Source organism: Zeugodacus cucurbitae, chromosome 4 (genome assembly GCF_028554725.1).
Source record: "Zeugodacus cucurbitae isolate PBARC_wt_2022May chromosome 4, idZeuCucr1.2, whole genome shotgun sequence".
Taxonomy (NCBI): Eukaryota; Metazoa; Arthropoda; class Insecta; order Diptera; family Tephritidae; genus Zeugodacus; species Zeugodacus cucurbitae.
In genome coordinates this window covers 13,189,453-13,216,636 of record NC_071669.1, presented here as the reverse complement: position 1 = coordinate 13,216,636, position 27,184 = coordinate 13,189,453, and the positions used below count along the sequence as shown (strand labels likewise).

The 27,184-nt window shown below is 38.2% G+C and overlaps 1 protein-coding gene, 1 long non-coding RNA gene and 1 pseudogene across 2 annotated transcripts in view; 1 reads left to right on the top strand and 2 right to left on the bottom strand.

Moving 5' to 3' along the window:
* Positions 1-27,184, bottom strand: part of LOC105220458 (Ig-like and fibronectin type-III domain-containing protein 2) — an 804,343-nt gene that overhangs the window by 434,536 nt on the left and 342,623 nt on the right. The window lies entirely within an intron of this gene.
* LOC128921298 (uncharacterized) overlaps positions 1-27,184 on the top strand; it is a 97,995-nt gene that overhangs the window by 45,926 nt on the left and 24,885 nt on the right. The window lies entirely within an intron of this gene.
* On the bottom strand, positions 107-26,390 carry LOC105220173 (Ig-like and fibronectin type-III domain-containing protein 2; annotated as a pseudogene).

Below are 27,184 nucleotides of genomic sequence, written 5' to 3'. Positions count from 1 at the left end.
TCTATGTGTTTTTTCTGTATATATATGCGTCTCTGTATGTGTCTTTGTTCGTGTTTTTGTTTGTGTTTGTGTTTGTGTTTGTGTTTGCGTTTGAGTTTTATTGCACTGTGTTTTTTGGCATTTATGGCACAAGTTTCTTGAATCCAGCACCTTCTTGTCCAAGTTTGAGCTCTTCATAAATTGTCGGATTTACTTCGTTGCATTGTGTGTGCGCGTCCGCATTCGCATCGTTGACGATGCCATCACGTTGCGCTGAATGGGCGGTGCTGCCAGCATGCGTGATGGCCGATGTCACTGTGGGCAGCTATATGTATGTATGTGTGTTTTATTTTTTTTACAGTTTTTATTGCGAAACAGAAAAAAACGCGAAAAAGTAAAAAATGTGATATAAGCATAAAAAAGGAAAACAATATTGCCACGTTGCATGCACACACCGAGCATCATCATCAATTTCATCATCGCCGAAGCGCGTAAGAGCCAGCGGCAATGGAATTGAGCGCAGCATATGGATTATGAAGGCAAATATTAAAAAAAAGTAAGCGTATTGAATGTAAGTAGAGCAGTTGTGGTCGGTGTATGCCAATAGCGATGGCAAGCATAAAACAATTGAATAGAAATATATGGAAGATTAAAAATAGCGGGAACAAGGAAGGAATAAATGTGAATGCGTCGTAAGCGCATTGTTGTTTGTAATTTCGTGGGAGAAAAATCCATTGACATTGTAATTTTTTTACAAGCCATCGTAGTCGATAGAAAAATCATTGTTTATCAATGTTGGAATGTTGTGTTCAATAAAAAATTGTTATTGTTCATAACACGTTGGTAATTTTTAATTATGGGAAATGTTGGTGGAAAAAATTTCATTATTTCCAGCACACGAATATTTTTTTTTATGTTTTGATATTTTTTGTTATTGAAATTTAATATTAAATAATATTTATTAGAACAAATGTAGGAAATATTTTTTAATAGTTTTCATGGTTGTTTTTTCGTTTTTAAAACATATATTTTATTTTATTTTATTTTTCGATATTATTGAATTAATTAATATTTTGTATTTTTATACACGTATTTTACGTTTTTTTGTTTTTGTAATTTTTAAATATTTTAATTTCAATATACATATCCGCGCATAGTTGCCAAGTTAACGTTATTTGCCAAAGCGCCATTTGTTGTAGATTTTACGATTTTATTTGTGTCACCATTTCATTTTCATCAAATTTTTTATTTTGATCAAATTTTCGTTTTTTTGTTATATCCACAAGTCGGTTGTTCGCCACACATATTCAAATACATACAGAATAAACGCGAAAGTGGCAACAGCAGCGCAGAATCGGAGTAATTAGTAGTGGTTGATATAGTGGTGATGGTAGTTGTTGCACAAATAGCAGCATACAATAAATTGTTATAAAAGGAATGCGGGAAGACATTGTGTCATTTCATTGGCCCAGCCACGCAAACAAATACACGGAACATGAAAGTAAAATAAACGGGCGGAAAAAGAAAGAGAACAGAAAAAAATGTATTATAATTAGTTTCATTTGAAGTATTAAGTACAAATACACAAATACACACATCTAAATATGCAAATTGGATTAAAAATTGCAAAAACAATAAAAACAAAACGCATTTCATGATCATTCACACACTCACCCACACATATACATAAAAGGTTGAGGATAGTGGCATGCATGCAAGTTAAGTTGGGTCGTATACTTTTAAAGCAAATTGTTTGCCAATAATTTTTTTTATTATCGAAAATTTGGAAGCATAAAATTTGGATTTAGTAAATTATCATAAATATATATTTGTTTTAAGAATTTTTTAATAAAAAGGAATTTAATAAGGTTAAACTGAATATGTTTTTTTATAGAATATAATGCTCATATTGAAGAATATTTTTCTTCACAGGAGTATCATTAACGTCATATCCTCTAAGACACCTACATTAATGCTATTGATTTTCAAAAAATGTATTTCGCAAATGGGATGTGATCTTTCAACAGTGAAATAAATTTATTAACAAATTTTATTTATAAGGTTTCCAAATTATCGTACGATTAAAGTTACTCTTCCAAATGAATATAGACTTTTTGAGACATAAGATAATGTGTAGGTTTTTTTATGAGAAACGTAAGATTTTTATATAGAATACGTACATGCTGAATTGGAAATCATTTTTTCTATTACATTTTTTAATATTTAGAAAAATTAAGTGCGTAAATAAAAAATGTTTGTTTAACTGTATTGCTTATAAAGTTTACAAAATATTATTCTAATTTGAATTATATAATTTTTATTATTATTATTTTTTTTTTTTGGTAAATGTTTTCTAAAAATTTGATTTTGATTTTTCACTTTTAAATAGTTTCATAAAATGTATTAGATTAATTATTGTGTAATTTGTTTATTACTGAAGTTACTTCTTTGTAGCTGATCCGAACGGGAATCCAACCTTTGTCTTGTACAATCGTTGGACTTTTATTTAACCACTACATCACAGTAGCCGCTGTTCTGTGTAATCAAGTTTAACGATTTTGAACGTCCAATTTATTCCAAGTTTATTTTTATTCTTTCTTATATTAGTTATTTCTTTTTTATTATACATTTATATGTTTTGTTTTTTTCTTTTTTTTAATCTGAACTATTTAACTATTTTTTATTATTTTATTTTTAGTATTTATTTAATAATAATTATACATTTCTTTTAATTTTAAAGTAATGAATATAATACATAATTCTTTCTAATTTTATATTATTTAACTGCTTTGTGTAGTAAAAATTTTACTCGATATTCAAAATTAAATATAACATAATTAGTTCGATCTTTTTAGTATTTTTGTCAAATACATACATACATAGGACGTTTTTAAGAAAGCATTATTGTACAAAAATTTCCTCACACCCCTAATGCAAGTCAAAAGCACTATATCCCAACTTAATACTGGGTTACTCTACGGCAGATGCCAATATACATATGACTATATGTGTATACCCAAACTCACAAACACATAAAAAATTATGCATCCGCTCTACACGCACGCACGCATCTATTTGCATGTTTTCCACAGCCGGTATGTGTGTGTGTGCCCGCATCAATACAATATGTCCAGGTGTCGTTTATTCCCACTGTAAGTTATGTAAATGGGCTTAAGCGGCCAGTTAAGCTGCTGCAGCTGCAGCACTTATTGGGGGATTTGCTGAATTTTTTTCACTGCTTCGCTCTTCCTCTCTCTTTCCTGAATTTTTACGGTATTAATACACATACAAAAGGTTTGAGCTTCAGCCGATCATTTGCTTTTTGGTTTTACTCCTCTACGGTTGCATAAGCAAAGTGAAAGTGAAAAGCGTGGAATTTATTTCAGAAGTATTAAAAGAAAATATCTCTGGAAGAGAAAGAAGAAAGGGAAGCTAAAAGGTTTTTCACATATATTTTCTACTTAAAATTTTATAAAATTAAAATAACAACAACAAAGTGGTGAGGATAATTCAACGTATATATATGGGAATAAACATTTTTGAATGCCATACGAGTACAGTAGTAAAATAGATCAGTTATTGAATCTTGGCCCATGATATTCAATAATATAAACTAGCCAAGCAGTTCCTGGAAATTTTACTAGATTTTCAGCTTTTTCGGATTGTATCATATGCTCGAAAAATCATTTCAAATGATATTTTCAATATATTACTTGCACAACAGAGGAAGTCATAACATTAAAAACCCTCAAGGTGTCGCCAGTGTCAAATAAAAAACGAATATGGTATTCATTGACCGATTTTACTCATATTCAAGATGTATATTAGGAAGAGAAGGGGAGCTAAACCTGGCAATTGGATATCCAAGTGGTGGTCGAATTATTCCCAAATATTGTACAAGGGAAATTTGGTATTACCCTTCAAACAGCTCTTCTACTATCATTTTTACTTTCGCATCAATATTTTCAATCTAATATTTTTTTGCTAAATTGAAAGAAACAGAATCTTCACCCCGACCAGAACCATTGAATGCTATTGTCACTTTTCAGATATCATTTTTTTCTATCGTCAAAGTTTTTATTTTGCACACAATTATCCGAAAGTCCTTGTATTTTATCATAATTTATTTTAAACACACTTCAAAATTTATTTCCAAACACATTGGCTTTTCACCACAATTAACTTGCATATATGCCATAATCGCTCCACCATTACCTAACATAACCTCAAACAATTATCCACTTTCAATACTAACACACACAGATACTTACGACCCTCCAATATAACTAACACATCAAACACACATCTACAAACATATAGTATAACTTAAATTTTAGAACACACCACCGCCACCCGCATTCACCTGAACTTGCTCCAGCCCGCGTGTATATGTTGGATTCTCAAATGCCACACCATTAACAGCCTTACCGTTACGTGCACGATGACGCCGATAAAATACAATGGCCGCAGCAGCTAATAGCACAGCCAAAATGCTGGCCACAATGCCACTGACGGTGCCGACAGCAGTCGAATATGTTGTCGCTGAGGTGACATGATGATCGCCGAGCGTGAATTTAATAGGGTCAGTGAGAATGCTGGCGCCTGAAAGTCAAATTTAATGCGGTAATTTATTGAAATTGTTGTTGGTATTTGTATGAAACAATTTATATATGCAAGTTCTATAATATTAGACATATTTTATTAAAAAATCATTAGCAAACTCACCAAATGAATTGCCAGCTTTCACAACGAGCTCATAGAGCACATCCTTCTTTAGCCCATTTATATTCACTGTGGTGTCCTTCACATCGATGCGTCTGATTTCGGTGTTATTTTGCAGGGTTGTTGCATTGTAGGTCATGCCATCACCACTGGACTCACTCGAGTCGCTTGCGAGTATGGCTGCTTCGTGGTAAAATATCCGATAACCTTCGACAACATTGGGGTTCTTTTGTGGCGGATCCCATCTGAGAAATTTAAGAAGAAATAGTGGAAAAATATTATTGAAATTCTTTCAAAACCGATCGAGAGTCAAAGGTGACCGTTTCCACGGCAGTTGCGGACCGGAGTGGACCCTGAATTCGAAGCTGAATTTTCAGCCCCGTATCACCTTAAACTGCGTCCCTAACCCTAATACTAAATATCTTCCGACATTGTTTGGGATTCTACTCAGTTCCCCATCCTTCAGATCACTCACCTAATCATCACTTCATTGTCCGAAACAACGCTCACAGCAATATTCTCCGGTGGTCCCGGCAGTTTATCCCTGTTCATCTCAAAGCAGCCCACAATTGTACGTGAATACTGCAAACTGCATATCTCCTTCGAACGCACTGCGTCACCACGACACCAATTCAAACATTTTCTCGGCACATTCGCATCCGCACAACAACTGCGATGATCCGAACCATCCGCCGCGCATTTCATTAGCTTATCAAAGTCCACAATACACTCGGGTTTATCGGCGATAGCTTCGATGTCGACGTAATAACTGCAAGCGGCACGGCAGGCCATCGATACATTCATTTGACGACAACACTCGGAGACATTGCGTCCCAGCGCGATTGTCTTGCGTATACGCACCGAAACCGGCGACGTCGCAGAGCCGAAGGCATTTTCCGCATGACAGAAGTAATCACCCACATCCGTCGCCAACATTTTATTGATGCGCAGCGACATTGTGTAGAGATTTGTATGCGATTCATTCATCTTGGTGGAGATATCGAAGTGACCGCCCTGTATGACTGGCACGCGGCATCATGGTCACGCCAGAAGATAGTCTTTGGTGTAGGTTTCGCATCGACTGTACAACGCAGCTCGACCTCATCGCCTAAAGAGGCGACTGTGATGCCGGCGGCGGCAATTTTTGGTGCATCTGTAAAAGTATAGAAGATTTGCAAAGCATATGGCATTAGTATTACATGTGGGGTGAGCTCATAAACTCTCTCTCAACCCCTTAGTTACTCACAGCAAATATTGACTCTTCTTGTGGCCTGCATGGGCACACCATAACCATTGTCTGCATAGCAGGAAATATGTTCCATGTTAGCGGTGACATTATGTATAACGGTAACCATGGGTCTTGATGTGTCCTGGCGCACTAAATGTCCACCGACGTAGAGCGAAATGGTTGGCGCTGGATTACCTAAAGCTAAGCAGAGTATAGTCATCGATCCGCCTTCGGGTATATTGTCTGCGGGATGTACTGTGGGCGGCTGTGGATTACATAAATTATTTTATAGGTTGATTTATGAACAGCCTGTGGTGTTATGAAGATTCCTCACTTACATCAACAAATGCAGGCAGTGCTGGATCAGTCCATGCCACCAGCGTCTCGGAGGGCAGAGACGTCGCATGTTCACCAATTGCTTCGACGTAGAGTATGTGTTGTGAGCTGGGTTTGAGATTGCTCATGCGAAGCCATGCTACTTTAGTTTCGATTTTGTTGAATCTCTCCGATTTCATGGGTTTGTGGTAGACTCTAAGATAGGATGTGGAAAGGAAAAGTAATGATATAACAGAGACAAAGTCGAGCCCTAAACTCGAAAAGATCTATTTAAAGGAAGTATTTAAACACTAGTTCAAATATCATGGGGTCTTTCATAAGTAATGTCTGTCACAATGTAATTAATTAAAGGGTTCATTGATATATGGACCATGACTAAACGACACCTTGATATCTTCATAGAGTCAGTGTTAGGTGAAAAATAAAATAAATACAAAGCTGAAGCGTGATGTTTTTCCGAAAGATCATACGAAAAATACTGTACTGCGAGATTGTTGTGGCTATCAATGTTTAGAGATTTCGTTGTTCAACTTAGTGGACTTTGAGTTATAGGTGTTATCTTTTATAGTTCACTATAAGGACCGTATGGATTTGGTTTCTGAGACCTGCCTTCGACTATTTAAGTATATTTTTAATCTAATATCAGTTTTCAATCACTTAAAAAACCCTAAGTAAATATTCAACTTTTGCTTTGATTTTCTATTCCATAATAATATTTTACCTCGCACAAACTAATTTCTATTAATTCTCTTCCCTTTTTTAAACTCTCATTGTGTCATTCAACCATTCATTTCCACTCACCTGTAGGTAATCTTCTCATGCGGATGCGAATATTCTGGTGGCTGCCAAGTCAATTGCATCCAGGTCGCGCTGTGTGATGTAATCGACAGCGAATGCGGCGGCGATGGTGCACCATAGGTATCATTCTTGATTGTGGCTATAATTGAAATGAGAAAATATGTGTGTTTTGTTCGTTAGCGAGACCATAATAAATGCGTTTTTAGGTACATATACGTTCGTATAGTTGAAAATAGTAAAGCAAACGAATCCGAGATTAGCGAAAATAAAATCAAAATTTCCAAAAATAACCGTGCGAAAAAACGAGCACAATGAGCCAACCAATGTCATATGTCAAACCGCATTTGGTTAGCTAATACTCGTGTATATAGATTATTAAAATTGTGTCTGCATAACAGTACGTGTTACCCTGTAGCAAAGTTTTGTGTAAAAAAAGAATAATATATTTTCTCATCAGATAGTAGTCGTAAATGGAATATAATATAGGAAATGATATATCTATGCCTTTAGGTGTAGAAAGTTGGATCAAGGGATTGAAATTTGAATGTAGATCTCAGGAAATTACACATTTAACCCTATCCCGAAACCCTATTCGAATAGTTTTTATTATATGGTAAAGCTTTTGGAGTTATTTCTCGCTCATTCCTTTTGACAATTCCACTTTTTATCTCTCTATCTATCAGTCTTTCTCTCTCTTTGTCCTCTTTCCCCCTTCTCTTTGTACCTCTCCTTTAATGTATGTATGTATGTGATTGGCGTTGCAACCGTTTAGCCGGTTATAGCCGAATCGACGATAGTGCGCCACCTGTCTCTCTCCTTCGCAGTTCGGCGCCAGTTGGAGATCCCAAGTGTAACCAGGTCGCTCTCCACCTGGTCCCTCCAACGGAGTGGAGGCCTTCCCCTTCCTCGGCTTCCTCCGGCGGGTACTGCATCGAACACTTTCAGGGCTGGAGTGTTTTCGTCCATTCGGACAACATGACCTAGCCAGCGTAGCCGCTGTCTTTTTATTCGCTGAACTATGTCAATGTCGTCGTATAACTCGTACAGCTCATCGTTCCATCGTCTGCGGTATTCGCCGTTGCCAATGTTCTGAGGACCATAAATCTTGCGCAAAATTTTCCTCTCGAAAACTCCTAGTGTCGTCTCATCTGATGTTGACATCGTCCAAGCTTCTGCACCGTAAAGCAGGACGGGAATGATAAGCGACTTGTAGAGCTTGATTTTGGTTCGTCGAGAGAGGACTTTACTGTTCAATTGCCTACTCAGTCCAAAGTAGCACCTGTTGGCAAGAGTTATTCTGCGCTGGATTTCGAGGCTGACATTGTTCGTGTTGTTGATGCTGGTTCCCAGGTATACGAAATTATCTACGACCTCGAAGTTATGACTGTCAACAGTGACGTGGGAGCCAAGACGCGAATGCGCCGACTGTTTGTTTGATGACAGGAGATATTTCGTCTTGTCCTCATTCACCTCCAGACCCATTCGCTTCGCCTCCTTATCCATGCGGGAAAAAGCAGAACAAACGGCGCGGTTGTTGCTTCCGATGATATCAATATCATCGGCGTACGCCAGGAGCTGTACACTCTTGTAGAAGATTGTACCTTCTCGGTTTAGCTCTGCAGCTCTTATAATTTTTTCCAGCATCAGGTTAAAGAAGTCGCACGATAGTGAGTCACCTTGTCTGAAACCTCGTTTGGTATCGAACGGCTCGGAGAGGTCCTTCCCAATCATGACGGAGCTTTTGGTGTTGCTCAACGTCAATTTACACAGCCGTATTAGTTTTGCGGGGATACCAAATTCAGACATCGCGGCGTAAAGGCAACTCCTTTTCGTGCTGTCGAAAGCAGCTTTAAAATCGACAAAAAGGTGCTGTGTGTCGATCCTCTTTTCTCGGGTCTTTTCCTCTCCTTTAATGATTCCTTTGAAAAATTGATCAACAATTTCGGAAGAGGCGAAATCTTTTGGACGGTGCGAACTTCAGCTTTTATGGTAAAATTCCACTGGAAACTAGAGGTTGATAGTAAGTGTCTTTCAAAGTATTATAAAAACAATTAAAAAACTTTAAGATATAAAAGGAGAGAGAGATATCAAATACGTCTCTTCTCTAAATGTAGGCTACAGGAGTGTCGAATTAGGCTATAATGTGAAAGTTTTAAATCACCTAATGAATCCGAATCCGGTCCACTATTCGAAGGCGATACTCTTAATAACAAAGAGAAACATTTTCAAAAACAAAAAACTTATTATGAGATTTACCAAGCTATATACAAAGACGTACCAAAAATAAAGTCAGATAAAAGAGAGAAGAAGCTAATAGATTGGATCATAAACTCATGAAATTGCCACTAGTTATAAATTCAATCTAAATTTTTCCCACAAGGTATGTACCAAAATGTATGAATATGCAGATCTTTTAGAAATATTTTCATTTTCGTTTCAATAGATAAGTATGTACATATAGGTATGCTATTTAAACTAAACTCACCATTCTCATCATCGGTGGTATTGATCAGCAACATTGAAGATGGCAGCGCTGTACCATAACGTCCGCGTGTCACCACCATGATGCGATACAATGCGTGCGGCTCCAAATTCGTCAGCGCAATGCTGGTCTCATTTGTGGTCAATTCCTGTATGCAGCAAATCCAAATTGGGAGAGAGCGCAGAACAACCAAGCGTACAAGTATGGGTTAGATAGTTAGGCATTGTATTTGTAGTTGGGCGTTTGGTGCGTCACATTGTTGGTGTATTACGGTGGAATGGGAGGTTTTTGGTCGGCGGTTCGATGGTTCCGCGGTTGGCGGTCAGCAACGCCATATTTTCCATTAGAAGCGAAGCAACAGTAGCGGCAACAGCAACAATAGCACCACAACGGCCACAGCCAATCAGTTCAGCATCAATCGATTAATGCATGCAATTGAAAATTTGAAATTGGAATTGGAATTTTTAAAATTGTATTGTTTTCTCAGTGTGTTGTGTCTATGTATGTGTATGTGTGATTGTATGAAATTTGTGTTGCTGCAATAGCGTGAATACCACTATTATGGTTGGTTTTCAATTTTTGGCTAATGCGCGCGAAAAATTTGTTTTTGTTGTTTCATTTGTCGTTTCAGCGGGCGCGATTTTTAGTCTTCGGTATTTGGCAGCAATGCCATGAATTAGCGATGGAAACAATTATTTTGAAGTATTTAATTGTTTGAGGAATGGAGAATTAGCGGAATTGGCACACAGCGTGTGTATACTACTATTAGATAAAAAAATAAAAGGCTAAGTTAGGGTTAAGCTGAAACTGGTGATACCAAATCTACTGAAATATCACAAATGCCAGAGAAACGTTATGTTAGAATGTAGGGATTTGTCAAGGCAGAAATTAGAGAAGGAAGCTTGATTATGAGAGCACAATGAAGTTAAAGATGACTTCTGGTGATCGTCTAAAGGCCCAAAGCAATGCTCAAAGGTGCCATCTGAAGATCACCGCTTACTTTCATTTACTCATATGCAGGTTAGTTCCACATGCAGTTGTCTTGAAACATTTATTTTTGCAGTAAGACCTTCTGTCCTTCTACAACCAACAAAATACCTTTGCGAGAGAAGAGCGCACAAAATTTAATATAAACTTTAAAATATTAAATACCTAGACAAACGTCATATTAAGAAGACATCTAGCACCAAAAGCCATTTTAAAATCTCTAATTAAAATTTATCCACAGTCCACACCGTTAAGCCTGTCATAAAACATACTGACAAGTTCACACAAAAAGTAAATATATGTTTTATGTTGTCGAGGGTATAAAATGGTTTCTATGTATTTCTTAGTCTATGTTTTTTTACAACACACTACAAGTGCCTATATGAAGAAAGTTACATAACTATTTTAATTGCTCAAGAAAAACGTAAACAAAAAACTAAAAAACAAAAATAACAACAACACTTAACACTAAGCTTGCTTAACGCCTTAAAGCGTTTGACAGACATTAGCCGCAGTAGCAACAAGTGGCGGCGTCAAATTCACTTTCCGGCAAGGTTGCACGTTTCCACAACTAGTTATTGACACTGCTGCCTCAGACACACAACCGACTATTGTTGTTGTGTGTTAATATTTTCACACTTAATGACAACAGCAACAGCGCGACAACATATGACACAAATAAACGACTGCGCGCAGTGCAGCGTGCACCAAATAAGCGTCGAAGGCAATAAAAATAATAAATTTGTCAAGTTGCGGCACTTAAATGCACACAAAGGCCCTCATTTAACGTCTGAGCGTGTGTGTTAGTTTGCTTCAATGGGCCGCGCATGCGCAAACGGCTACTTGCCACAGCAACATGCCATAACGTTCCGCAAATTCGTAACTAAGTCAATGGCAAAGCACGGCTGTACCCAATTCAATGGGCGACGCGCTATTTTATGACACCTGCTTTTAATGCGTCTTAAACAGAACTATATATCGATGTACGTATGTACTTTACATATAGCATGTGATGTTTCATCGTTTATAGCGTTGGCAAGCGTTTAATGGATACTATATTGAGATATTATAGCAGGCGATTTAGACGCGAAATGTTAGTTGTATAATCTACATTTAGTAAATCAATTTAATTGACATCTTATTTCGTTAAGAAGATATGAAGAAAAGTCAAGAAAGATGGAGATCATAAAGAAATTATTATTTTTTGGTATATTGAAGATTTATCAAAATCCTTTTTAAACCAGATTGGTTGACAATAAAATTTGAAAAAAGTGGCAACATTGTTCAAAATATTTATGAAGGAAATTATTTACCCCAGTTGACCATTTCTTAATATTTCATGAATCTAATAATTTTTTTTTGAGTATCTCTACTTATTAGTTTTCACATTGATGCACTTACATAAGTGCCGTGGAATTATGCGAAATCACACTTCACATCAAATATCGGAAAAATATTAAATGCAAATATTTATCATTATCATGCGCCGCAACATAAGAAGGCACTTATACGCATACTTAAATAAATGTATAGTTATATGTGTTCTCGCATGAGCATTAAGGTATATACCGTTAGTAACAGGCGAACAAACACCAGCACGCTTGTACATAATTCCCCACTTCATTAGCGGTGAATGCAGACTGTAGCATAAAATAGCACAGCACAGCATAACATAGCGTAGCATAGCATAACGCTGCATAGCAGTTACGCAACCGCAAGCGAATTCTAGCGCAGCTGTTAATTATTACAAACGCTGATGTGTATAATATAATCATTGGCAACGCAGCATGAAATTGCGTGAATATCAGTTAGCGTAGACAAGGACGAACACCGTTGAAGGAGGGCGAGTGTAAAATGAGTATTTGTGTTCAATTCAGCGTAGAATTCACTATTGGCTCATTAACATTTTGAGGAAAGTGTGAGTGTGTTGTATATGCAAATTACCGTTATAATAATGATATATTCATAAGTTATTTGGCAGAGTGAAAAATTGCGAGCTATACCCTTGAAGTAGCTCTCGGAGACCTTAAGAAAAGAAATTATGATTGTATTGAATTTAAGCAAATGTGAGCTCTATATGGACTCATACCTGAGGAATATAATACATTTTCCGAACTTAATGAAGCATCTCGCATCACATTTTGGTTTCAGATGATCGACCGAAGAGTCATGGGATTTTGGTCGTAACATGTGATACATTGAGGTTATGAGTCGACGGTTGCAACGTGGAAAGTCTGATCCTTTATGTGGAATGCTGCACATATCTATAAGCTCCCGAAGTTGAACTTATAATCTTCAAGAAAAACGTTTAAGTCTTGCATTAACAACTAGGATTTAAACGATTTTTTTTTGGAGAGTAATATGATCATTGGGAGCTTAATTGTATTTGAGAGAGCTTGAGTTGCTCCGAATGAAGCGCATCTCGACTCACATACACCTGCCTTTCTCAACTATATTTCCAACAATTTATTTAGCTTTGAATATTCTACGACCACAAACAATTTAAATAACGTTATGAATGCCATCATTTTCCACAACTTCATTTTTATTTATATGACTTTATTTGCATGTCCAACCACTCGATGTTTATTTGTTGCATGTGGCTAAAATTGGGATTTGGGTCAACGAAAATATTTTTCTAACTCACTTGTTGGCCAATATACACGGACACAACTCTGAACTGACAGCGCTGAAAACGAGTTGGCATATTAACACTAATATAAATTTCATTAATAATAGCCGAAAGGTGTGCAGCGGCGGAAAAAATATTGTAATGGATATTAATGCGGCAATTTGTCACCACATATTCTGAGGGGATAAGGGGAAAAATTGAAATTTAATTCAACGGACTCAGATGTATATAAGGAGAAGGAAAAACAACAACAAAGTTAATACGCAAGCAAATTTATGAATAAATAATGTTAGCTTTTTTGTGCGCCTAGATATACTATATGCTTCGTTAGGGCTTACTTGGCTCAAATTATTTTAGAGGAAGTTACGTATATGCCAGGGTGGTTGGTACTAAATATTTATTTAGCACATATCACTGCGTGATGGGGGAAATATACAACAACTTCAATCAGTGGCTTGTAAACAAAGTTATTTAGCTAAGTTTATACATTAGGGTGAATATTTTCGGTTTGAGAGGAATTTATTGTTCATTTATGAAACTTATGAAACTGAAATCGTTTTGAATTTACTTTTCATCATTTAACAAAAAATTTTACTTCAATAATTGAAGAAGGCTTAGAAGGTCAAATACAGTAGGAGCTTTTTGTGACTAAATACTTTTATAAATAAATACATATTTTTTTCTAATTATTTTTTCTTTCTTCTAAGTAGTGTATTTTTTTTTTAATTAAATGCTGACCCACCCTAATACAAAACTAGACATGATCATTTTCATTTAATATATGCATATAAATACGCCATCACATGAATCTCACCAATTATTTTCACAGTCAACTGTCGTTTTTGGCATCAACTTGTTCTCCCTTTTAGACTCATATTCGCCTATAAATACATATGCACACAAATCCATGTGTTCGTGTCATAGACATTTGCGATTTAACACAAATTTATTGTGTTGCGCCGAAAATTTGTAAACTCATTTCACTGCATGGTGCTTGTGGAAAATAGTACAGCGAGTATTTATGTATTTATTTTGACAAAGCACCAAAGAATTAACAGCTGAAAGCTGTACTAATGACTGGGATATACATAAATACAAAGCTGCGGAGGAGTTATGTGTTAGCTTTACTGGCATATGGCTCAAATGTATATATGTGAGACTATATCTGTATAAATGAGGTGTGTTCAAAAAATAATGGTAGTTTTCGTTTTTTTTTTTTTTTTTTTTTTTAAAGACATATTTATTCATTCATCTACATTTATGTATGTTCCCGCCTTTCCCATACGATATAATGCACCTATGCCAGCGTTTCTTTGAATTGTCGGGAAGTATTTCTTTCAGTGATTTCTCGTATGCTTAAACGTAAAACGACGGCCCTTTAAAAGGTCTCTTTATTTTTTTAAGTAGGAAAAAGTCAAACGGAGTAATATCTGTCGAATGGAGGCTGCGGCATCGTTACAGTTTTATTTTCTTAATTTAAAAATTCCCGTAATTTAGAACATACCTTGTAATCATATTTCAATGAAAAATATATTGTTCGCGTAAATAAAAAAAATATTGTTTTAGGTAACAGAGGTTCCCAAACAACTAACAATTAATTTCAAGCAACAAATTCCGAACTATCATTAGCTGCAGTCCCGTTAAAGTAATACATTTTAGTAGCAGTAGAAATTTATTTTTATTGCTAAGTATTTTAGAAATTTGGAACAAAAAACAATAAAAACAACGACAATAAAATCAGCCATTGAAAATACTGCTCGAAAAAGCGCTTCATCAACGAGTGCAAAAAAGTTTCAGCACAATTTAAACAAGCAACAATAACACCACTACACAAGCAATTTAACAACACTTATGTCAATAGAGGAACGCAGCTCCGCCATCATTACCAACCTCAATAGAAAAGCTATTAAGAGCGCTTTTCCGCAGCATACTCGTAAGCACGCTGCATGGCGCGTAAAATACAAACATACGCACATAGTTGAGTAGATAATGCTGTTTACGTATTCAAAAGCAAAGGATAGAGCGAAATGTGTGTATTTGTTCCAACCAATGACACAAATACATGTATAAGTAAACTATCATTGGAATAATATAAATATCATAGCAAAGCGCAGAGTGAGTGTTAGTTAAAATATAACAGCAGCAGCAGTAATAATAACAGCAACAAATAAAGGCAGTATAAGTTGTAAAATAATAACTACAACAAGTCAATATTTATATTCTAGCATATATTCTCCTATTATAGTATGTGTGCGTAAATTGGCGAGGCGTGAAAAGAGGAGAGTTGCGGTTTTACGCGCGTGTTGCCTTCTACTTACGAGGATTGTTTGATTGGTCATACAATTTTTGATTTATAGCACAAGTAATTTTGACTTTAAGAGACTAAGGTTTCAAAGACTCAGTCTTAAAGGTCTTGTGTTTACAGAGATCAATTACTAAAAACCTCGTAAATGAGCTGAATGTCATAAATGTCTACCATTAATATTTGAACATAAAAAGACTAACCTAAGAATGTACGCCTCGAAGGGATTGCGCTTGGATCATTCAGAGAACAGTAGAAGTATACATAGAAACTGTCAAAGACGTGTCCTTTTTGATGATTCCTATGGAATATATGCATAACAAACTGTAATAATAATTTGGATGAGTTTTGAAAGCATACATAGTCGGTTCTATATTAGCAGAACGATTCCGGCTTGATATCTAAACCAGGATTGTCAACTCCGTAGCATACTCTAAACTATTTCCAACATACATTTTGAAAAGGCCGATGAGGTAGTTATACCCCACAATATACCAAATATGAAGAAATAGTTAAGAATGTGTCGGTTTCACTGGCGAGAGTCCCAGAAAATGGCCTAGATGGAGATATCTGCTAAAGGGACCTGTCCAGCATCAACCAAACATATCAGCATCAAATATTATTTTTAGCTTCTGGATAGATTTAAGTCTACATCGAAGCCCAAATGACCGGTTTGGGAGAAAAAAAGTAATCTTCTAGAACAACATGCTTCTGAAGAGATTTATAAGTTCTCGTACTCGTGAAGATGGGTTATGAAAATTAATCTGTTATCCAGTATATTATCGAAGTTTCCTGTTCAAAAATACTTATAATTACTGTTCTTAGTCAAGTTATTTCTCTTTTTTTATCGATGAAAGTTATGTTCCACTGAATAAATCACAGACTTATCCCACAACCCTCGTCGTTGGATATTTATTCTGTTAACATTTTAGTTAAAGCCCCCTGACGGCAGCTGTTCAAAATCTCCATTATATGTTAATATTATTGCTATGTAGTTTATTGACAGAGTGAAGAAATAGGTATTGACGGTATTGGATATGATAAAATTGGACCGCAAATTTCAGAATAAAGCTAAATAATGATATTCATGATAATAATAACAATATTTCAAGGGTGCCTATTGGACTATGGATAAGCTATATTGTATTGTAGTTAATGAAGTACAGCTTACTCTTTATAAGAAAAAAGATGCCGTTTAATGCGCACTCAGCATTTGTGAAGAGACTATAAGAACGAAACCAAATGGAAATAAAGAAAATTTAGTTGAGATATACAACTCGAACTTTCAAATAAGCAAACCTTTCTTTAATTTCGAAGAATGTTTTGGAAATATAGGCGTCTTCATTTGACTGCATCTTTCGGAGTGGCGAATCGAACAAACAACTTGCATACATCAAAGAAAATGATTATTAAATATCTCAAGTCGTTAGTAAGAAATATAAGCCCATTGGAACGGAATGGAATATATATTTGGTAGAACTAATCGGGGATAATTTCAGCTTCGCCATCAATCCATGTAAGACTAAACTCCATACCCACAGGTGCCTCTATTATCGATCGGCGGAACTTGTTTTCGGCCAACAAACAGAGTGGTGTATCTAAGGTTTATTATTGAGAGATAGCTCTCATGTAAACCTAATATTGAGAGGACTCTAAAGAAGAAAGAATAAACATTTTAAAGAACCTGTGCTCAGGTTTAACTTCAAATATATATATCCAGGGTATATTTTAACCCTCTAATTCTCACTCGTACTGGTCTTGTCTTTTTAAATTGTATATAGAATAATGGTAACAGAGTTAGAATTTGGCTTGAGAGTAACTCAAAAAATTGTACATACTATCATTTAACTTAAACTTATATGAAAACAGTAAGATTAATTAATTAAGAATTTTTTCAAAATTGTCTAGCATCTTTCAACCCTTTGCCTCTCAAAAATCTATACAAATATCCTAATTAGGCAACTTTTTTCAACGTCACACATTTTTCATTTCCCGCGCTGGCAATTGGAAAACTGAGATTTACAATGCAGAAAACACAATTAAGCCAAGTAAACAGAACCGAAATAAAATGGCTACAAAATGTGGTAGCACAGCTGCGCAACAACGACGGCCGGCGGCATTAAGTAGTCACCAGCAGCCATCGAACCCAACTATTTGAGAAGCCACAGCCAATTCCATAGACAAAGCCATAGCCAGACCCGAAGCCAAATGCTACAATGTAAATGTACACACTTTAGAGTTAGAGAGGGCTCCTACTAGCGGCTAAGCTGGGTAATTTGCATGGCATGCCAACAAAAACAAAAACGAAAAATAACAAAAAAAGAAAAGTTAATAACTGAAGTGTCTTACACAACCCAACTGAATTTGCATCTAGTGAGAGACCAGCTGCCGCAAATGGTTATGCGAGAGTCTACAGTTCAAGAGCAAGCGCCTCAATGCTATTAACTGAGTGAATATTTATGAATGAGTGTGAGTGTATGCTGAACTTAGTCAATGCAGTTGCTAGCTGCAAGTGAATTGAAAACCAACGAAGATTTTAAAACTCATCTACAATGTGTATGTATATATGTATGTATGTCTAGCACTTGATACTCACATTTTCCAGTTTCGCCACAGTCTCATAGAGCGTCATATTATTGTCTTTGCCATATTGCACGATAAAATCGATGTCATCATCATTACTGTTGGACGACGTCGACGCATCACTGCCAACAGCAGTGGCAATGTCATTGTTCGCGTTGCTCGTAGTTTTCTTGTTGCTATCATCCGCATCAGTGTCACTTTCTGTTGTTGTTGCTGCAGTGGGTGCGCTCGCTTCGTAGCCGGGTTTCCGCCAAGTCAAGCTAATTGTGGTATTTGTTACCGAAGTGGCGTGCACATCCTCAGCCGGACCGGGTATGCTTTCGGTGCCTGTGACAATAATGAGAGAGAGAGAAGAAAAAAGTGTGATGAGAAAACATTGTTCTTTAAGCGTAAATGGTGCTAAATCATTTGGTTAGACGATTTAACGGTATTTTTAGTAGGTAATTTGTCGAAAATTTTATTGTTGTCATAAATTTGATTAGAATAAGTATGAAATGAAAGAGGCTGCTGATTGGTGACTTGTTATATGTAATGACTATTAGTAATAAAATTGCGTTAGAGTAGAAAACTACGCTGGATCGCTGGTTCTATATATTAGGGTTGCCTTTATTTTAACATTATTTTTAATTAATGGTGGCAACCATAAACTTCGCTTCCTACCAAATTTGAGGAAAAATAGTGAATCAATTAAGTTAAAATTTAATATGAAGACAAATTCAGGGTTGCCATCTTTAAACAAAAAAATTGAAAGGAATGAAACACTTGGAACTATGATCAACTTTTTAGAAACCTATTGATTTTCCACAAAAAAAATACTCTATTTATATTCAGTGGTAAACAGTCGTATCACCTATATAAGGGGCCATCCATAAATTACGTCACACGAATTTAAAGACTTTTTAACACCTCCCCTCCTCCTTGTCACAAGTTGTCACATTTTGAACTCACCCCCCTCCCCCTGACGTGACGTCACCCATTTTCCAATTTTATGGATTTATCATAAAATAAAAAAAAAAACAGGTTATTCTTATATTTATTGAATAATCTTTAATAAAAGCAACATTTAGTTAACTATTAAAGTACAGAGACAACGAATGACTCGTCAAGAAATAATAGATACTTAATTATGTATGTATGTGATTGGCGTTGCAACCGTTTATAGAATAAGCCGGTTATAGCCGAATCGACGATAGTGCGCCACCTCTCTCTCTCCTTCGCAGTTCGGCGCCAGTTGCAGATCCCAAGTTTAACCAGGTCGCTCTCCACCTGGTCCCTCCAACGGAGTGGAGGCCTTCCCCTTCCTCGGCTTCCTCCGGCGGGTACTGCATCGAACACTTTCAGTGCTGGAGTGTTTTCGTCCATTCGGACAACATGACCTAGCCAGCGTAGCCGAAAGCAGCTTTAAAATCGACAAAAAGGTGGTGTGTGTCGATCCTCTTTTCACGGGTCTTCTCCAAAATTTGGAACATGGTGAATATCTGGTCAGTTGTCGATTTTCCAGGTCTAAAGCCACACTGATAAGGTCCAATCAGTTTGTTGACGGTGGGCTTTAGTCTTTCACACAGTACGCTCGATAGAACCTTGTATGCGATATTTAGGAGGCTGATCCCACGGTAATTGGCGCAGATTGTGGGATCTCCCTTTTTATGGATTGGGCAGAGCACACTGAGATTCCAATCGTCAGGCATGCTTTCTTACGACCATATTCTGCAAAGAAGCTGATGCATGCACCTTATCAGTTCTTCGCCGCCGTATTTGAATAGTTCTGCCGGTAATCTATCGGCCACCGCTGCTTTGTTGTTCTTCAAGCGGGTAATTGCTATTCGAATTTCTTCATGGTCGGGTAATGGAATATCTGTTCCATCGTCATCGATTGGGGGATCGGGTTCGCCATCTCCTGGTGTTGTACTCTCACTGCCATTCAGCAGGTCGGAGAAGTGTTCCCTCCATAATCCCAGTATGCCCTGGACATCGGTTACCAGATTACCACCTTGGTCTCTACATGAGGATGCTCCGATCTTGAAACCTTCGTTAAGTCGCTTCATTTTTTCATAAAATTTTCGAGCATTACCTCTGTCTGCCAGCTTCTCAAGCTTTTCGTACTCACGCATTTCGGCCTCTTTCTTTTTTTGTCTGCAGATGCGTCTCGCTTCCCTCTTCAGCTCTCGGTATCTATCCCATCCCGCACGCGTTGTGGTCGTTTGCAACGTTGCGAGGTAGGCAGTCTGTTTTCTCTCCGCTGCGAGACGGCACTCCTCATCGTACCAGCTTGTTTTTTGTCGTTGCCGAAAACCAATTGTTTCGGCTGCAGCGGTACGCAGTGAGTTTGAGATGCCGTTCCACAGTTCCCTTATACCGAGATGCTGATGAGTGCTCTCAGAGAGCAGGAGTGCAAGTCGAGTAGAGTATTTCGTGGCTGTCTGTTGCGATTGCAGCTTTTCGACGTCGAACCTTCCTTGTGTTTGTTGACGGGCATTCTTTGCTGCACAGAGGCGGGTGCGTATCTTCGCTGCGACCAGATAATGGTCCGAGTCTATATTTGGTCCTCGGAGCGTACGCACGTCTAAAACACAGGAGACATGTCTTCCGTCTATCACAACGTGATCGATTTGGTTCCGCGTGTTTCGATCAGGAGACAGCCAAGTAGCTTGATGTATTTTCTTATGCTGGAATCTGGTACTACAGACGACCATATTTCGGGCCCCAGCGAAGTCGATCAGCCTCAGGCCGTTTGGCGATGTTTCGTCATGGAGGCTGAATTTTCCGACTGTTGTGCCAAAGACACCTTCTTTACCCACCCTGGCGTTAAAATCGCCAAGCACGACTTTAACATCGTGGCGGGGGCAGCGCTCATAGGTGCGTTCTAGGCGCTCATAGAAAGCATCTTTGGTCACATCGTCCTTCTCTTCCGTTGGGGCGTAAATCAGCGATATGTTGAAGAACCTCGCTTTGATGCGGATTGTGGCTAGACGTTCATCCACCGGGGTGAATGCCAGGACTCTGCGACGGAGTCTCTCTCCCACCACAAATCCAACACCAAATTTGCGCTCCTTTATATGGCCGCTGTAGTAGATGTCACAAGGACCCACCTTCTTCCGTCCTTGTCCCGTCGCACTTCTTGGATGGCGGTGATGTCAGCCTTGAGTCGTATGAGGACATCAACCAGCTGGGCAGAGGCACCTTCCCAATTAAGGGTCCGGACATTCCAGGTGCATGCCCTTATATCATTGTCCTTAAAACGTTTGCAGAGGTCGTCATCAAAAGGGGGGTGTCTCATCCGAGGCTTTCGTAGATTTTTCATTGGGGGGTGTTTTATGTGGTGGGTCCTAAGCCCTACGCACAACCGCATAAGCGGGCTTCGCCTTCTCACTTTAGCTCGCCTTCAAACGGATGTCTGTTGGCTACCCAGAGGATACTTAGTCTAAAACCGGAAGTCGTGAGCTGCTTGAACCATGTGGAGAAGAATCGTTTCTGGCCACTCCCAAGTGAATGACAATCAAAAACTTTCCTCACTTGCGTGAACTTCTACACATGATCCCATCCTTAATTATGCTAATTAAAAATACTTCAGAATACTACGACTTAGAAATTTATGACCGTGTTACACGGCATAAGACAAATGTCAAGTAAACAATGGGAACGAATAGAAGTCACTGTGCCGGCGCGAAGCATGTGCGACAGTCAGTCTTGCAAACAACAACAAGCATGCATACGCAGCGGTAAAACCACGCCACCGCCGGCAGAAGTAGCCGCGCGTGATCGGCGTAGTACAGAGCAGCCAGTCGTCTAGCACCAGAGCGGGAAACGACATTGTCCTAAATTTTGAAATGTGATGTCACAAAGCTTTTGACCCCCTCCCTGCCCCATGTCACACAATGTCACTTCTGAATGATACCCTCCCCCGCCTTCAAGGTGTGAAGTAATTTATGGATGGCCCTCAAAATTTAACAAAAATGCAAATGAGTATGCTGTCTATCGTCAATAATCCGTGTATACTATTTACTTTTCCGTCTATTGGAGCTTTAATAGGTTAATCTCGAAGAAAGATTCATTGATTCTCCATGAACTTCCAGAATCAGAAGATATTCTCTAATCTACCTATAATATATAATTGATAAAGTACAATTTTTGTTGTCCTTGTAACGATATGAAACATACCCTAAATAATGTTTCAGAATACTAAGAAGTTTACAGAACTTGTTCGGGCCAAAATCAGGTCCATAAAACCGATTGTTCAGGATATTTTAGATTTTATTTAGATTTAGATAAAACTGGCTTTAATGACATTGTCATATATTTGATTAGATTGTTTTGTTAGTCCGATCGAGGCAACCCTAATCAATGAATTTTACGTTCATCCATTGCTTATTTCTTTTTTTCTTTATGGATGGGAACAAAACTGTTAATTATATGTTTTCTAAATTATAGCGGTATATGTGGCAACCTTGATAATATTTTTAAGCTTATTGCTGGACTTATTGGTCGCACTTTCTCCTCGGTTTACATTTTGGAAACCTGTACTTGATTTGACAAATTTGAAAAGTGACGAATCGAACAAAGAACTGGCATAAATCCCTCCTAAGTTCACATAAAGCGGACAGAAAAGTAACAAAAGCGTCTAATAACCTATAAATTAGAAGGTTGAAGGTTGGTATATGTGCGCTTGCATGCTGCTCAATCAAATTGGCTTTAATTGTTGCTTAATTGGCAAATACAAAGGTTGTTGATGCCACTCATTGTCTGACTGAAGCGCAAAGCTAATATTGTTGTAAGTAGTAACTAACAACAGTGTGGTATTGTTGTTATTTTTGTTTCATTGCTACTTTTGGTTGTGGCAGCAAGCAAGGTTGTTGCAATGTTGAATGTCAGTGTGTGTTTGATTGCTACTTGACAATAATAACACCGGTTAATGCAATGAAATAACAATAAAAACAAACAATCAAATGCAGCATACAACAACTACAAATTTCCACACATGGTGGCATGTGAGCAGCATGCAACAACAATTTACTTTACGCTTGAATGAGCAAATAAAATCAACAAGTCGATGTATGTATATAAACAAGTATAAATGGAAGAAAATAATAAAAACAACAACAACAACAGATATAATCAGTTATGTGTCTTAAATAATAATAAAAAAAATTAATAAAGAGTCAACAACAATGTCAGCATGGTGTAATCAATAGGCGTACCTAGACAACCAGCCAGCCAGCCAGTCAACTATACAACAGCTAAACAAGCACACTGTATTTCACTCACCTTCTTCGATGCACTGCAAAATATTGCCCGCGTAGGACAAACAATCACTGGAGGTCGTGGCATTGTTGCCGCTATAGCTGCTGCCACTCAACGCGCCGCCACTGCTGCCACCGCCGCCATTAGTGTTTTGCGGCATGACTCCACGGCAGATGGTCATGCAGGCGGTGGGCACACCACGACGCTGACAGCAGGGTGTATGATCACGTCCGCCGGCGGCGCAGCGCACGATAACAGCTGCAAAGAAAGGAGAGAAAGAAAGAGAAAAAGAAAGAGAGTGTGAGAGAAACAGTAATAATAAATATTAAATTAAATTTTTGTCAAACATTTATCTACGCCAAAGTTATTTCCTTTCGCGCTTTTCTGCTTCTTCTCCATCATCTTCTTCTTCCTCTTTTACTTACACATTTGTTGTCGGATGCCTAACAGCATTTTGTCATATTGTAAACCGGTTCGGGCTCATCCACCGCCTCGGCGGGTTGTGTGCGTGTTATGAGACGTGGTGATGCCTCACTTTTGCCATATTGATTGACAGAGACTACGTAGAATTCATAGTACACTTCGGGTTCGAGTCTCTCCAAAATGAGTCTCTAATGAGTCTCTAAAAAGGAAAAATTGAGAAAATAATAAAAGTCGGCTGAGATCTAAGACAAGAGTAGAAATCGGTCATTTAATAGACATTTTCACACAATATTCTCCGAAGATTTAAAACAGACCAACCAACGATAACGAGTCGATTAAAATCTAATAGAGCTCCGTACATAAACCTATTCAATGATACAGATACACCTAAAAGTTCCAGTATTTGATTAAAAGCGGACATATCGCGTCATAAAGACAGTGATGACCACTTTAGTGGCTTGATCTGATGGACCCCGGACGAAAAATGATTTCACGAAACACCCGACCAACAATTGGTGAATCCAGTAGCGAGACTTTACTCTTCCAGAAAGCTACTGAGAAGAATTGGCAAAGGCGCTTCGCAAACAGATCAAAGAGATTCATCGCTTACAACTAATATTCCGAACGTTATCGAATTGAATACCAATCAAAATATACCGTTCCCTCGACAGTAGAGTCGACGTAACTGAAACGGAGATTTTTTTAAACGCTCATTCGTCCGACTTACAACTTTCACTGTTCGCTATAAATATTCTACGCCTACTCTTAAGCTTAAAACCCTACAGTAACAATTAGACTCACCTTTACTACAGTCAGATAGTCATCGCCTTCACCCAAATGTCGAAACTTCACATGATAAGTGCTGATTGTGTCGGCCAAGCGCTTGGGTTTATCCCAGTCCAAAATTATGAAGTTGTCAGCCTTAGCCACGGTACGTATCATTGAAGGTGGATCCGCGAGCACGCCATAACCCTGGAAGAGGCAGCTGCTGTACTCGGACATGAAGCGTAGGCACCTAAAACACAGTTCATAAGAAGAAACATACTCGAAACAACATTGCATGAGAAGAATCTAGCTACAACACCAATGCATACTCACTTGAATAGACTGAAGTCCAATGTAGATATTTTGCCAGAACACAGTGGAAAGCAGTGTGATCGTGTGATCCATCTTATTTACCAGGCAGTGCCGGCATAATGCTCTCCATCTAAGCAGACTCTTCGGCATCATCGTTTCTCGGCGTGAATACCTCACTGGTATGGGTGAACACACGCAAACGTTCGCTGGGCAAACTTGAGCCATACTCATTATGCGCCGTCACTACTATCGCGTACATTGTGAGCGGTGTGAGATCTTGCAGCGACAGCATGGTCTGATTCGCCGGCACTGTGCGTATAATCGTCTTTTCTAGTGGGCGTTTCTTCAACGCGTACTCATTGGACACTTCATCCTCATCGAAACTGTGCAGCGCCGTTAAGTTAACGCTGTAGTAGGTCACCTTATGCGCTAGCTTTTCCGGTTCATACCAATGCACTGTGACACGCGTCTCCGACACATGATCGACTGTAACAGTTGTTGGGGTGCTGGGTATATTCTGTACGCCTTGCAGTATGCACTGCAAACCGCTAAGTGTGTGATGTACACAAGACACACGCGTCTTCAGCAGATCCGTGAAAGGTGTGTACTCACCGCGACACATATCCTGGCACAAATCCGGTATCTGTTTGTCCACACAGCATGGCACATGATCACGACCATCTGCCATGCAACGTACAATATTCGGAAAGTCCTTCTCGCAAGCTTCGGGCTCTATGCCCGTCGTGCCGTCGATTATATTATGCACATTACAGAAACCCATGCATTCGGAGGTGACGTTAGCGCGTTCGCAGCATTCGGTGAAATCGTGTGTGATTTGTGGCGCGACAGTGGGCCCGCGCCAAAACGAACGATTGTCGGTGGCATCAAGTGGCGGCGGCACGAGATAGACATCACTCGACTCTGTTGTGGTCGTGATGTTGCTATTGCCGCTGGGTATCTGCTTGACTGTGGAATTGAAGAGCGAAATACAGAATATATATCAGTTTATAAATGTATAGTATCTGTCTCTCTGAGTCTCTGGTGATCTCCTCTTTCCAACACCTACCTGTGAGTATATGTATGCTCCTGAGCACAGGCTCGGAATTCAGCTCACAGATATAACTACCCGAATCTTCGGTAGTCAAACGTCTTACGAGCAATACCCACACCTCACCGCCCGACTCCAGGCCTTTGGGATCTAAACGTAAGATAAATGTTTATACCTTTTTTCCACTCACTTTCATCATGCAACACACTGATACGTGTATCGCTCGTCACTCTGACCATACCGGCTGTGAGTATTTCGTCGGATTTCTTCCATATCACTGTGTGATTGGCGCGATTCTCTGAAACAATGCATGTGAGCAAGGCGACTTTGCCTTCGTAGATCAGTGATGGACCACCAGTTGCTGTACGGAGGTGGATTTAGAATGGTAGTGTAGTAAATAATTTTAGTTGTTTAATCAAATTTCTACAATTTAAAGAGTTTGCTGGAGTCATGTACTCACCAATTGGTACACCGGAATTAACAGTCGAGAATAAGCATGTTGATGTTGTTAGTACCACCAGCAGCTTAAACATTATTTCCATTAATAACGGTCACCTAGAATGAGAGATGGAAAACACCAGTGATAAGGCTTTGAGGGTACAGTTAATATTTTTCTTGAAAGAAGTCTATACAACATCCTAATATTAAAATGGCTTTCCTCGGACTTATCTGAACAAAGAAATATCTCCTTGAATTTACAAGGATTCTTGCCTACTTTTCGAAGTTCAAGGAGAACTTTACTCCTGAAAGAACCTGATCCTGAGATAGACACTTCGAGAATAACCTACAATATACTGGGATTCTTTCCTACTTTTTGAAGTATAAAGAGATCTCCTGATAGATCTCAGATAGTAGATATGTACTCGACACCCATCACTGGACTGAAGTTAGATATAATAAAACCGATTCGATGGAAATAATAATCTATTTAAAGCCCTGAAAGTAGTACCCATACAAGTTAAACTTCAAATTCGCTCAAAACAAAGACCAACTAATTATCTAATAACAGCTTGTTAAAAGTGTATTATCCTGAAAACAATCTCATATCTTCCTTCGTAAAATGATATTCAAAACTTTTAGTTTACTAAACGCTTTAGAAGTACTTTTTATGAGCTTTCCAGCAGCCAGATGGTGGTCATGGCGACAGTGTAAACAGGCTCATAAAAATAAAAGCAAACAAAACAAATACGGAAAGGACAAAAACTGAAGGAAATGGAAAGGTTTAAAAAAGTTAAACAAAAAGGCAAACACTTGACACGTGCCAGGCGGCGCAAAATATCAAGCTGAAATTTGAGGTTAGCTTGAGAAGTCATTGCATTTGGGAAGTGGAGAACTTTTTGGGCGCAGAA